The sequence below is a fragment of the Lygodium microphyllum genome, chromosome 2 (genome assembly GCF_053477565.2).
Source record: "Lygodium microphyllum isolate KBCC chromosome 2, Lygodium_microphyllum_v1.1.10, whole genome shotgun sequence".
In the NCBI taxonomy this organism is placed as follows: Eukaryota; Viridiplantae; Streptophyta; class Polypodiopsida; order Schizaeales; family Lygodiaceae; genus Lygodium; species Lygodium microphyllum.
In genome coordinates, this window is record NC_141136.1 from 192,413,168 (window position 1) to 192,424,666 (window position 11,499).

The following is an 11,499-nucleotide window of genomic DNA, read 5'->3' on the forward strand; positions in this document are numbered from 1 at the left end:
TTTCTATAGTATACTTCAATTATGCTTGATGGAAGAAGTATCTAAATATATCCACCAATGTAAATTCATATATTCCTTCAACATTATGTTATATTTGGAGGTGAATATACTTAAGCTAATTACCTTGGTTAATGATATCTTTTTAGCCCATGATGTTGAACAAAATAACACCAAAGAATAAATGCCATGACAATAATGTTAATCTCATGGAAATTTTCCTTCCAAAATTTTTGGTGCTACTAATGATTTTGATTGCTTATTGACCTTAGATCTATCCATCACTAAGTATGGACTACTACTCTTTAATCTACAAGATAGCTTTAAAGATCTAATTTAGTTACTATGAGCTTTTAATCATGCCCTTTGGTTTAACTAACATTCCAACTACTTTAATTAGTAATACAATGAATCACATTTTCTTCAAATTTTAGCATTGTTTGATTCGAGTCTGATTAGTTGGTTTTCAGTAAAACTAAAGAGGAATACATAGAGCACTTTTATTTAATATTGAATTTACTAAAATAAAACTAGTTTTATGTGAATCTGGAAAAGAGTAATGTCTCTCAATCCAAATTTGAGTATATAGACAATTTAGTTTTAAAAGGAGGAATTAAATTTAATCTTAAAATATAGAAGTAATTTTCAATTAGCCAAAGTATAAAGGTGCATGAAGTTCAATCTTGTTGAGGATTGTCTACATTTTTCACATTTTTTGTTTTCTTGCTTTGCCTTTGACAATGTTGTTAAATAAATGAATTGTTTTTTGTTGGAGTGAAAATAAAAAAAATTATGAAAGCATGCACTAACCCATGCTTTTATTCTAAAATTGCCTAATTTCAATCATCCACTCCTTTTAGTTTTTATAGATACACATGGTTCAAGTCTTGGCACTATATCAATACAAGTTTCTCATTGGATTGCTTTTTCCACTTGTAAACTTAAATTTTCTAAGCTTAAGTATAGCACATATTACAAGGAAGTATATACGGTTATAATTCATGCATTGTATACGTCACAAAATTATTTAATGGAATCTAAATTCATGATTAAAACTTATCAATACAAAAGATGAAACACGTTATTTCTCAATCACATATTTATTATTTTTATATTGACGGGTTGCTTTTAGTCAATCTTCTCATCCACTTATTCAATATTAGACTAGTCATGAGAATGTTTTTCTTAATACTTCAAGTCACCATCATAATATTCCAATTATTTCTTCTAATTTATTTGATTATATGAATAATCCTCATTTGAATTATCCTTATTTTCAAGATACCTAGTTTCACATATCAAATAACTCTTGGATTCCTATTGAAAATTTTGCCTATGTTGATGATTATTTTACTTTGAGAAACATCTTTTACAAGTTAACATCTCAAGCTTATTTTTTAATTGACTTTCATGATATACATAATTTTGTGGGTTAAGATTGGATGAGTAATATAGATTGACTAGAAGGAGTTGGATCAAAGAATTCTGGTTAGCTTTCTTGAGCCTTAACTCTTGCACACAAGGGAACAAGGGTTGCATGCACCTCACTACACTTATTTCTTTTACATTGCACTAGGGCTTCTTATACCCCTTTCTCATGAACAACTTCCATGCCAATCGGGGGGGGGGGGGGGGGGTGATGCATTAACTAGCACTATTTTAGGTGCTAGAATGGAATGCAATCCGCTAAGGCTATACTCAGTAAAACTTAGATGCATGTGAAGAAGATACTGCACCTTCAGTTGAGTTCACATAGTTGATGCAACAAATGGGAAAGTTGGGACTTGCTAGAAACCCTAGGGAGAGGAAGCAAGAAGAAAAGTGAGTTGAGGGTTATAGAACAATTTGAGCTATGGTGCTTTGGACTATTTATAACCTTGTTGAGTGTTTGTGAGTGGGGGTGTAGCAAAGTAGTAATTGTTCATCAAATAGGGGTGAGGTATGAGTGCTAAGGGGAAATAATGTCATCAAAGAACTCTATATGCTTCTCTTTAAGCATAAGCAATTTAGGCACTATATCTTTCAATGCATCAACGATTCTTTGTGTGAGCATTAAATGAGTTTATTTGGCAAGACCTTTTGAATTACATAGCTTTATGTGAGCATTGACTGAGATGATGTGCATGGCAAGACCTTTTTAATTGCATCTCCTAAAAAAACCATAAATATGCTTTGTGCACTCAGTGCATCAATTGCACATGCATGTTTTCCTTTTTCTCTCTTGCTATCCTTTTTCTCTCTTGCTATTTGCAAAATGTGCTCGCCACCCTACACTTGCATTGTAGCTCAACCCGTAATCTAACGGTTAGCTGGACCTGACCTGTGGAAATTTGATGCTCTAGTTTGAGCTCATTGCAACTGCAAAGAAAAACTCCTGAAGATCAATTTCAGCGGGATCTCTCATTAGACTTCAATCCCCTTGCCATTTCCATCAGAGGGTGTTGAGCTTTCAAGGGGACTTGTTATAGTTTTAGGAGCTATCATGACTCAAAATATACAAGCACCAATGAGTAGATTCTAGCTAGTGGGGTGGGCCTGATTTGTAGCTTGGGGATGGTGTACATCAAAGGTTCATAGTTGGTGAGAGCTCACCTGAATTAAGGAGCTTGCAGTGCCAGCCATTGAATGGCTCAGTCAAAGCAAGAAAGAACATATAAATATAGTCCGTGCCATAGGAGATGTAACTTATTTAATAGAGAGGCAGCTGTAGTGGTGCAACTAGTTAATGAGGGAGACAGCTAAAGATAGACAAGTTGACTAGAAGAGTGAAGCACTGAGAGAGATTACAAAAGTGACAACACTTTGGAACAACATGAGGGCTACATAAGCTTCAGCATAACCGAGGCAGAGAGCAATTATATTAAGATTGATCTAATGTAATGTGGAAAAATGATCGAGAGATGACTACTATCCAACTCAAGATTGATGGATGGCGGCAGCTACATTAGAAGTGACCAAGAGTGCATGCTAGGTGTAAAGGTGATATTTTCTTTCCAAAGAAGCACGTCATTTTTGGAACACTAGGCCTACTGTAAAGGTCGTGCTTGAAAAGGGAGAGTCCAAGAGGCTAGTGCTACTATGGGGAAAAGTGGGAGAGCTAGCCATGAGCTATAGGGAAGGGAAGGGTGTCAAGAAGTTCATGTAGAAGATCATGAATTTCTTTCAGGAAAAGGGAGTGTCCACTGAAAGCTATGTCTACTTGAGACCAACCAAGCAATAAAGGTAGTTTATAGAGGTGCCACTGAGGCATGATACTTGAGGTAGACCGGTCTTCTTCATCATCTCTTATAAGTCCTCGAGCACACCCCTCACGGTAGTATATTTTCATCTTCGAAGCTCTTGTAATAATGATTCCTCCTTTGTACCTTTAAATGTGTGATGAGGATGCTACGATTTCTGAATGTAATGACAATCAAGTGTTGTTTCTTAAAAGAAACTGCACCTTACTTTGAAAGCATCCCCTTATACACTATAGTCTTTCTCGAGTCATAGATAAATCTTGGATGTCAAATGTCTTAGAGAGAATGAAGCATTAATGAGAGATTTATCCTCAACTTGCATTTACTTTAATATAAAAAAAAGTGGAAAAGAAAAAGTGAAGATAGAGGAGGTGCTTAACATCCTATTGATGTATTGAGGAAGATGACCTATGTAAGGAGCAAACGACTTACTACAAGTATAAATAAGCTTGAATTGAAGTAACTATAATAATAGCTCCCCATGGTTCTTATCGTTATAGCTTTTGGATGGGTTGTCTTGAAAATGTATGGTCATGAAGGTTGATCAAATGCCTTAAATGAACTGTTCTAGCAAAGAGATCTATGAGAAGATTATCCTTTTGTTATCTTTGAGATGTTTTGACATGGTGAAAGAATTAGCTTTAGCTGAGAGAATTGCATTGCTAATTGAGATAGTATATTATCTATTGCATGCTCCATTACATTGACTCGAGGTAAAGTTTCCAAGACCGAGTATAAGAGTAGGAATGCCTATGGGAATTGGATGGTTCAAATATTGCATTTTTTTATGATGTTTATGAGACTCTATGTAGACAATTTGTTGCTATAGCACTCTTATAGACAATGTTTAAAGGGGTCATGCATAAAGAAGTCCCTTGAGATGATAATGATTGCTTAGTTTACCATGATTGGAACTTGTTAGTGTGTTGAGAGAGAAAAATGAGAGAACTCTTTCAAGTTGAAAGACATAAGACTATCTTCCTTAACATGAGTTGAGGGCTTGAGATTTTTGACTTGTGTAGTCATTAGGGGAGTTTTGAGGTCTCAAAAATGCCTTTTAGGAGATAGAGAGAGAGTGCTCTAGACCAATAGGAGTAGAGCCTCCATAACAAAAGTTTTATTTTTAAAAATATAAAAATTTATTTTACAAAGAGATATATATATATATATTAATATTATGACTTTATATTATCAAGATCTATTTTTAGCCTCTTATATTTGTGATTATGACATTCTTTGCATTAATGATATGTATGGATTAATGATAATGACATATTTAATCTAAATTCAAATTAATACAGACCTTGGCACTTTTTTTTCCTCCTTTTATCTCTCTCATGTTTTTTCCTTCTTTGTGGTAACTTAGTCATCTCTCTCTTTCTCTCTCACTCTCTCTCTCTCTATATGTGTGTGTGTGTGTGTGTGTGTGTGTGTGTGTGTGCCATGGATACAGAAATTTGACCTTCAGTAAGGTTTCCAAGCTCCCAAATCACATCCATATAAGTGTTTAACTCATTCCAAAAAGATGGAAGATGGATTCCTACAATCATTAGCAAAGGCAGTTGGATCACCATACAACAAACAAAACATGGGAAAAGGCAAAGATATGAGATCTTGTTCATCTCTGCTTGGAAGGGTAGAATCCGAGATTTCAAGCTTGGAGTAAATAAGAATAGTATAAAAGAGGTTCTGGTGTAAGATGTGTTTATTCATAGAGAGCTATATTTGGAACTTGGAAGTTCAAATCTTCCAATGCATAAACCAAATTGTAAGGATTTGATTCTTAAGGTCTTTCTTTTCTTGGACTTTGTTTAATGTTTTTCATTATAACATTTGTTCATTTGTCTTGTAGTAGATGTCTATCCCTCTAATCTTGAGGAATGGCAACTTGTCGAGTCTATTGTTGATATGATTGATGTGATGCATGGCTTGATTGGAGAAGATATGTACAAAGGTAGAAAGAAGGTAGAGCTTGTAGAGAATGGAATATTCTTCTATGACCATTCTTATATTGTCCCCATATAGCGTAACCAATGGGGATCAATATCCCCCCTTCCTTTGCCAGATTCTTCAAGCTTTGAGTGGCCTTTGCCAAATCTAGCTACTAGTGAGGGCTATAGATGTAAATACATTCTGAGATATAGAGAGCATTAAAACCTAGTATCTCAAATAGGCTAAGCAAGGTTATCTTGTTCATGCCTATTAATATATTTGTTGACTTCTTTTCTCATGCTGAGATAAGATGATCAAAGGCCATGCTTTCAATGAAGAGATAACATATGATCATATTATAGAATTTGTTGATGAGGGATGGGACACTAGGACAAAAGGAAAATTTATATGTAAGATAGATCAAGACTTTATAGCTTTTAAATATATGATTGCTACTTAAAATTTCATTCACTTTTGTCTGTGCTCATGATAAGAAGCTAGATACTTTGAAGAATCAACTCAAAAAAATCTTTAAGATGAAGGACACAGGACATGCCTCATATATTATTGAAATGTGCATCACGTACAATCGCTCTCAAGGGCTTCTTCACTTGTCATAGAAGGAGCATATACACAAGGTCCTTGAGTGCTTCCATATGCAAGATGTTAAGCCTATTGGATGTCCTTTACCTTTCCATGTGAAGGTTAGTTAGGAAAATTATCCCCAATCAAACGAGCAATAGGCTGAGATGGCCAAGATCCCTTATGTATCCATGATGGAGAGTTTGATATTTACCATACCGCCTTGATATATCATTTCTAGTCAAAGTTTAGCATGCTATATGGCTACACTTAGCATGCAACATTGGGATGCCATAAACGGTATCATGAGGTACTTGAAAGGCACTACAAATATGAGCATTTGCTATGGTTGGTGCGTAGATCGGATGCTATACGCTCGCATAGTGAATGCCAGAAGGTCCCCAAGAACAAAAGAACTCTACTTTTTGCACAAAACTCAAGGTAAAAAGCATGCATGACATGAACAAGAGACCAATTGGGTGCAATCTCCCCCATGCATTGTGTGAGCGCTCCACAAAGCATGTATTTTATGTATTAATCATCTTCAAGCTCAAATAATAGCCCAAATTACAAAATAGCTCGCTTTTGGCTTTTGAGTTTGCTTTAGCACAAAATAGAAATAAAGCTAAAGGGCGGTGCCCAAAGAGTCAGGCGTACCCAATACAGTGTCAAGTACAAATAACATAATCGTGCGCCCATGCGCATACAAAATAATAAATAAATATCCAACGCCTCAATAAATAGGCGCGATAAAATATAGGCGCCATGCTTAAGGTATGCGCCCATCAAAATATAAATGATAAATCGAATACTCGCTATCCTCCAATGCTTTCCTCCGCCCACTGCTGCTATCTCTACACATCAACTGAAGCATTCACAATCATTAGTAAAATAATACAATTAAATCGACAAAAGTGAATACCTAGCAGTCTTCAGCTACATAAATAAATCAACTGGTTAGAAATCAATCCTAACCTTAATTTATTACGAGTGCGCACTCTAAACTCATAAACGTTTATTAATTTAATATGCATTTTGTTGAATCACCCGCTATTGAATAACCCATGTGCACACTAAATTAATGAAACACCCGAAAAGGATAGGTGTCCCCATCAACTTCTCGCACAAAGAATCCACTTTGTGTATGAGCCCCGGTCATCAAAGTTTACGGAATCCACCGTAAAACCTCACGGAATCCACCGTGGCACGGAATCCACCGTGAAATATGCCTCCTGGCATCATACCCCCGGGGTGGGATAGCAATTGACCTCAATTGCTAGTAGAGTGGGGAAAGCATTTAAGTCTTTAGGGTGCATCCATTGGGCTTCTTCTACCGGATGGTTCTTAAATTTGACTAGATATCTAGAATATCTTCGCCCAATTCTAGTGGTCATAAAGTCAGTATCTATGATAGCTTCGTGTTCAAGTATTTCAATCTCTTCCTCTAACAAAGGTGGGTTTTCATAAACAGGGTGTACAGGTAATTGGCCTCTAAAGGGTCGTAATAAACTAATGTGAAATGTGTTGTGAATTTTCCAGTGAGGTGGTAATTTTAACTTGAATGCATTGTCATTAATTTTGTGAATGATCTTAAATGGTCTATAGAATCTAGGTGCTAATTTGACAACTGGGTGTCTATCTACACTTTGTAATCTACGTTTTTCTATTCTCAAACAAACATAGTCATCAACTTTGAAATTCATTGCTTGTGTTTTCTTATTGGCTTGTTTGGTATATGATTGCTGGGCTTTGGCAATCATGTCTTTAACCTCATCAAAAATAGTAGCGTGCATAGTAGCAATATCACCAGCACTCTGAATTCTATTTGATAAAGATGCAACAGGTGTAGAGAATCTATAACCATAAATCACTTCAAACGGTGCTTTCTTTGTAGATGTGTGTAGTGTATTGTTATATGCAAACTGCAATAAATGCAAATGTGTGTCCAATGTCTATGGTTTAGAAATAGTATAAGCGCGTAAAAGATCTAGAATAGTACTATTAGTGGCTTCTGTTTGTCCATTAGTTTCAGGATGAAATGCAGATGAGAAATCAATTTTTATTCCTAGGTTAGCAAACAAAGTAATCCAAAAGTTGTTACAAAATCTAGAATCACGATCAGAAATAATAACTTTTGGTAATCCATGGTTAGTAAAAACAGTTTTCAAAAAAAATTGTGTTACCTGTGATGCTGTTAAAGTTTTCTTACATGGAATGAAATATGCTTGTTTACTAAACCTGTCTACTACAGTCCAAATCATATCATGGTTAGCTTTAGTATTAGGTAAACCAGTAATAAAATCCATAGAAATTTGTTCCCATGGTCTTGATGGAATAGATAAAGGCATAAGTAATCCATACTGTTTACCATGATGTCTCTTAACTCTTTGACAAATCAAACATTTAGAAACAAAGTTAGATACATCAGTATCCATATATGGCCAATAAAAATCTTCAGTTAATGTACGTAAAGTAGATATGATATCTCTATGACCTTGATATGGAGGACAATGAATCTCATTCAAAACAAAACATCTGAATGGAACTGTAACACATAATCTCTTTTCATAAAACATGAATCCATCATTATAACACAGTGAATCAATAGGAATCCAGTTATTTCCAACTAATTTATTCCAATCAGCATGAAAAGTAATGTCCTGATGATAAGTATCTTTCATAGGAGTTAAAGAATCAAATGATATAACAGAAATATTATGAATGGCAGGTCTTCTACTTAATGCATCGGCCACTACATTTTCTTTACCGGGTTGATATTGGATAATCGGATGAAAACTCTGAATAAAGGCTGCCCATTTGATATGTCGGTCAGATATTTGGGGTTGGCTAAGTAAATGTCTAATACTTTGTTGATCAGTCTTAATCATAAACTCAGAACCCATTAAGTAGTGTTTCCATTGTCTTAAAGCTTGTACTATAGCTAATAATTCTTTGTCATATGTGGAATATTTAAGTTCGGAGGGTTTCAGTTTACAACTAGAATAGGCTATAGGATGATTGTCGTGCATAAGTACGGCTCCTATTCCAGATCCGCTAGCATCAATCACTACTAAAAAGAATGGTCTATTAAAATCAGGCAGTTGTAATACAGAAGCATGGGTTAATGCATGTTTCAATAAGTCAAAGTATTTCTATTGATTATCAGACCAATGATAAACAATACCTTTCTTCAAAAGTTTAGTCAATGGCAAAGCAAGTAATGAAAAATTATGCACAAACTTCCTGTAGAAACTAGCAAGACCTACGAAAGATCGTAACTCATACACATTTTTAGGTATAGGCCAGTTCAATATTGCTTCTATTTTCTTAGGGTCAACCTTAATACCATCTGATGATACGATATGACCTAAATATTCAATTTCTGTTTTAAAGAACTCACTCTTTTTCGGATTAGCATACAGTTGATTATCTTTTAATAACTTGAAAACCAAGGACAAATGTTCATAATGTTCTTTCTCATTTTGACTAAACACCAAAATATCATCAAAGAAGACAATAACACAATGCTAATATTTCAAAAATATACGGTTCATCATTCTACTAAATGTAGCAGGTGCATTAGTCAATCCGAAAGGCATCACTAAAAATTCATAATGACCAAATTGCGTCCTAAATGCAGTCTTGAATATGTCAGACTTATCTAATTTCACCTGATGATACATGCAAAATAATCTTTTCCTTTCCATGCACTAAACATTTCATTGTCAATAAAGAATGTGGAGTTGGCATACCTGGTAAAGTATCCGAAGGAGTGGTAATGTCGTCTTCATCTTCCGTGAAATCAGGCATTTCTTCATGTTCTTCATCTTCCATTGCTCCAAGGTAGTTGATATGGACAGGTGGCTTCTTCGAATGGCAATTGGTTGCTAGATGTCGAGGTTGGTGGCATTTATAACACACTATAGGTTTGGCTTTGGTTACATTGTTTGCAATGGCAGGAAGTCTAGGAATATTAGGATTTGGCTATGGAATGGGCTTGGGGTTTTGGTTGGTATTGGATGGTAAAGCAGGTAGTTTTGCCCAATTCTTACAGAAAGATGATGAAGGAAAACGATCTTGATTAAATCTTCTAAAATTTGAATTGAATTGCTTAGATCCATAGTTACCATTGGTTTGGAATTGCTGTGGACGCTTGTCTCTTCCTCGAAGCTTGTCTTTAGTGTCATGAGCTAATGAAATTGCGTCTTCAAGAGTTGCAGGCTTGAACATATTGACTTCAGCGTAGTAATGCCCAAGTAATCTAGACATATACTTGCGCTTATGAGTCGCTTTAGGTAAGTCTTCAAGCATGCGTAACTGGAGTAATGCATTCCAAAAGCGTTCGGTATACTGAGGAATAGGCTCAGATCTCGTTGCTGAAATTCTGCATAAACTTCTTCTTGAAATTCTCCCAGGTAGTGGGACAATCTATACTCTTATGAACCACGGTCCACCAAAGAGATGCTCTATCCACTAAATGATTAGTGACACACTTGATTTTATCTTTTTCTACATATGTTTCCTCATGAAAATAATCACCAAACTGACTGATGAATGCAAGAACAGTTTTTCCATCTCAAGTGCCATTGAAAGTACGGAATTTGAAATTTCTTTTACTTATCTTTGTTTCCTTGCGGATGGATTGATCTTCGAGAGTCGCGTCCATGTAATCTGAAAATATGCTCCATAAACTGGTTGGCCACCTGAGAAGCAGTAAACTGAATTTTTGTTGGGATAAAATGAGCTGCTTTGGTGAGTCTGTCAACCACCACATAAATACTATTCCACCCCTTCTTGGTAGTAGGTAAGCCAGTGATAAAGTCCATAGTAATATGAGTCCATTTACCCGTAGGAATAGGCAATGGCTGCAATAAACCCCCTGGCTTATGGGTGCTATCCTTATTTGCTGACAAGGCATACACTTCATAACGAAGTCCTTGACATCTTTCCACAGTCCCTTCCAATAAAAGCTCTTGCTGATCCTGTCATAAGTCTTGAAAACTCCCAAGTGTCCAGCTAAAGGCGAAGAATGCAACTCCTCCATAATTTTTCGCTTGAAAGAAGAAGTAGAGGGAATAACAATCTTGCCCTTCCACCAAATAAGACCATTTTTAAGCTGGTAATGTGAGTTTTCTTCCATAAGACCTTGCTGTAATTTCTGAAAGATTTGGCTGAATTCCTCATCTAAGAGATATGCCTCTTGTAGCTCTTCAATCCAATCACTATGTAATTCCGTCATGGCTGATACTTTGCAGGCCCACATACGAGAGAGAGAATCAGCCACTATGTTATCTTTGCCCCTTGTATGAGTGATGTCAAAGTCATAATTTTGTAATGTTGCTACCCATCGTCTTTGCTTTGGAGTGAGATTCGACTGAGTAAGGAAATACTTGAGTACGCGATGATCACTATGCACTCTGAATCGGCTGCCATATAAGTAATGGTGCCATTTCTTGATTGCATGCAAAATAGCCAACATTTCCTGATCATAAACATTCATGGCCATCTCCTTATCAGTAAGCTTACGGCTTTCAAATGCAATTACTCCATGCTCCTGAAGCAAAACAGCCCCAATGCCACGGCCACTAGCATCACACTGTATAGTAAACTGTTTAGAGAAATCCGGGCATATAAGAATAGGAGCAGTAGTAAGTAATTCCTTTAACTGGTTAAAGCTGCTATCTGCAAGAGCATCCCAAAATAAAGCCTCTTTCTTCAACCTGTCAGTTAAAGGGGCTGCAATTGCCAC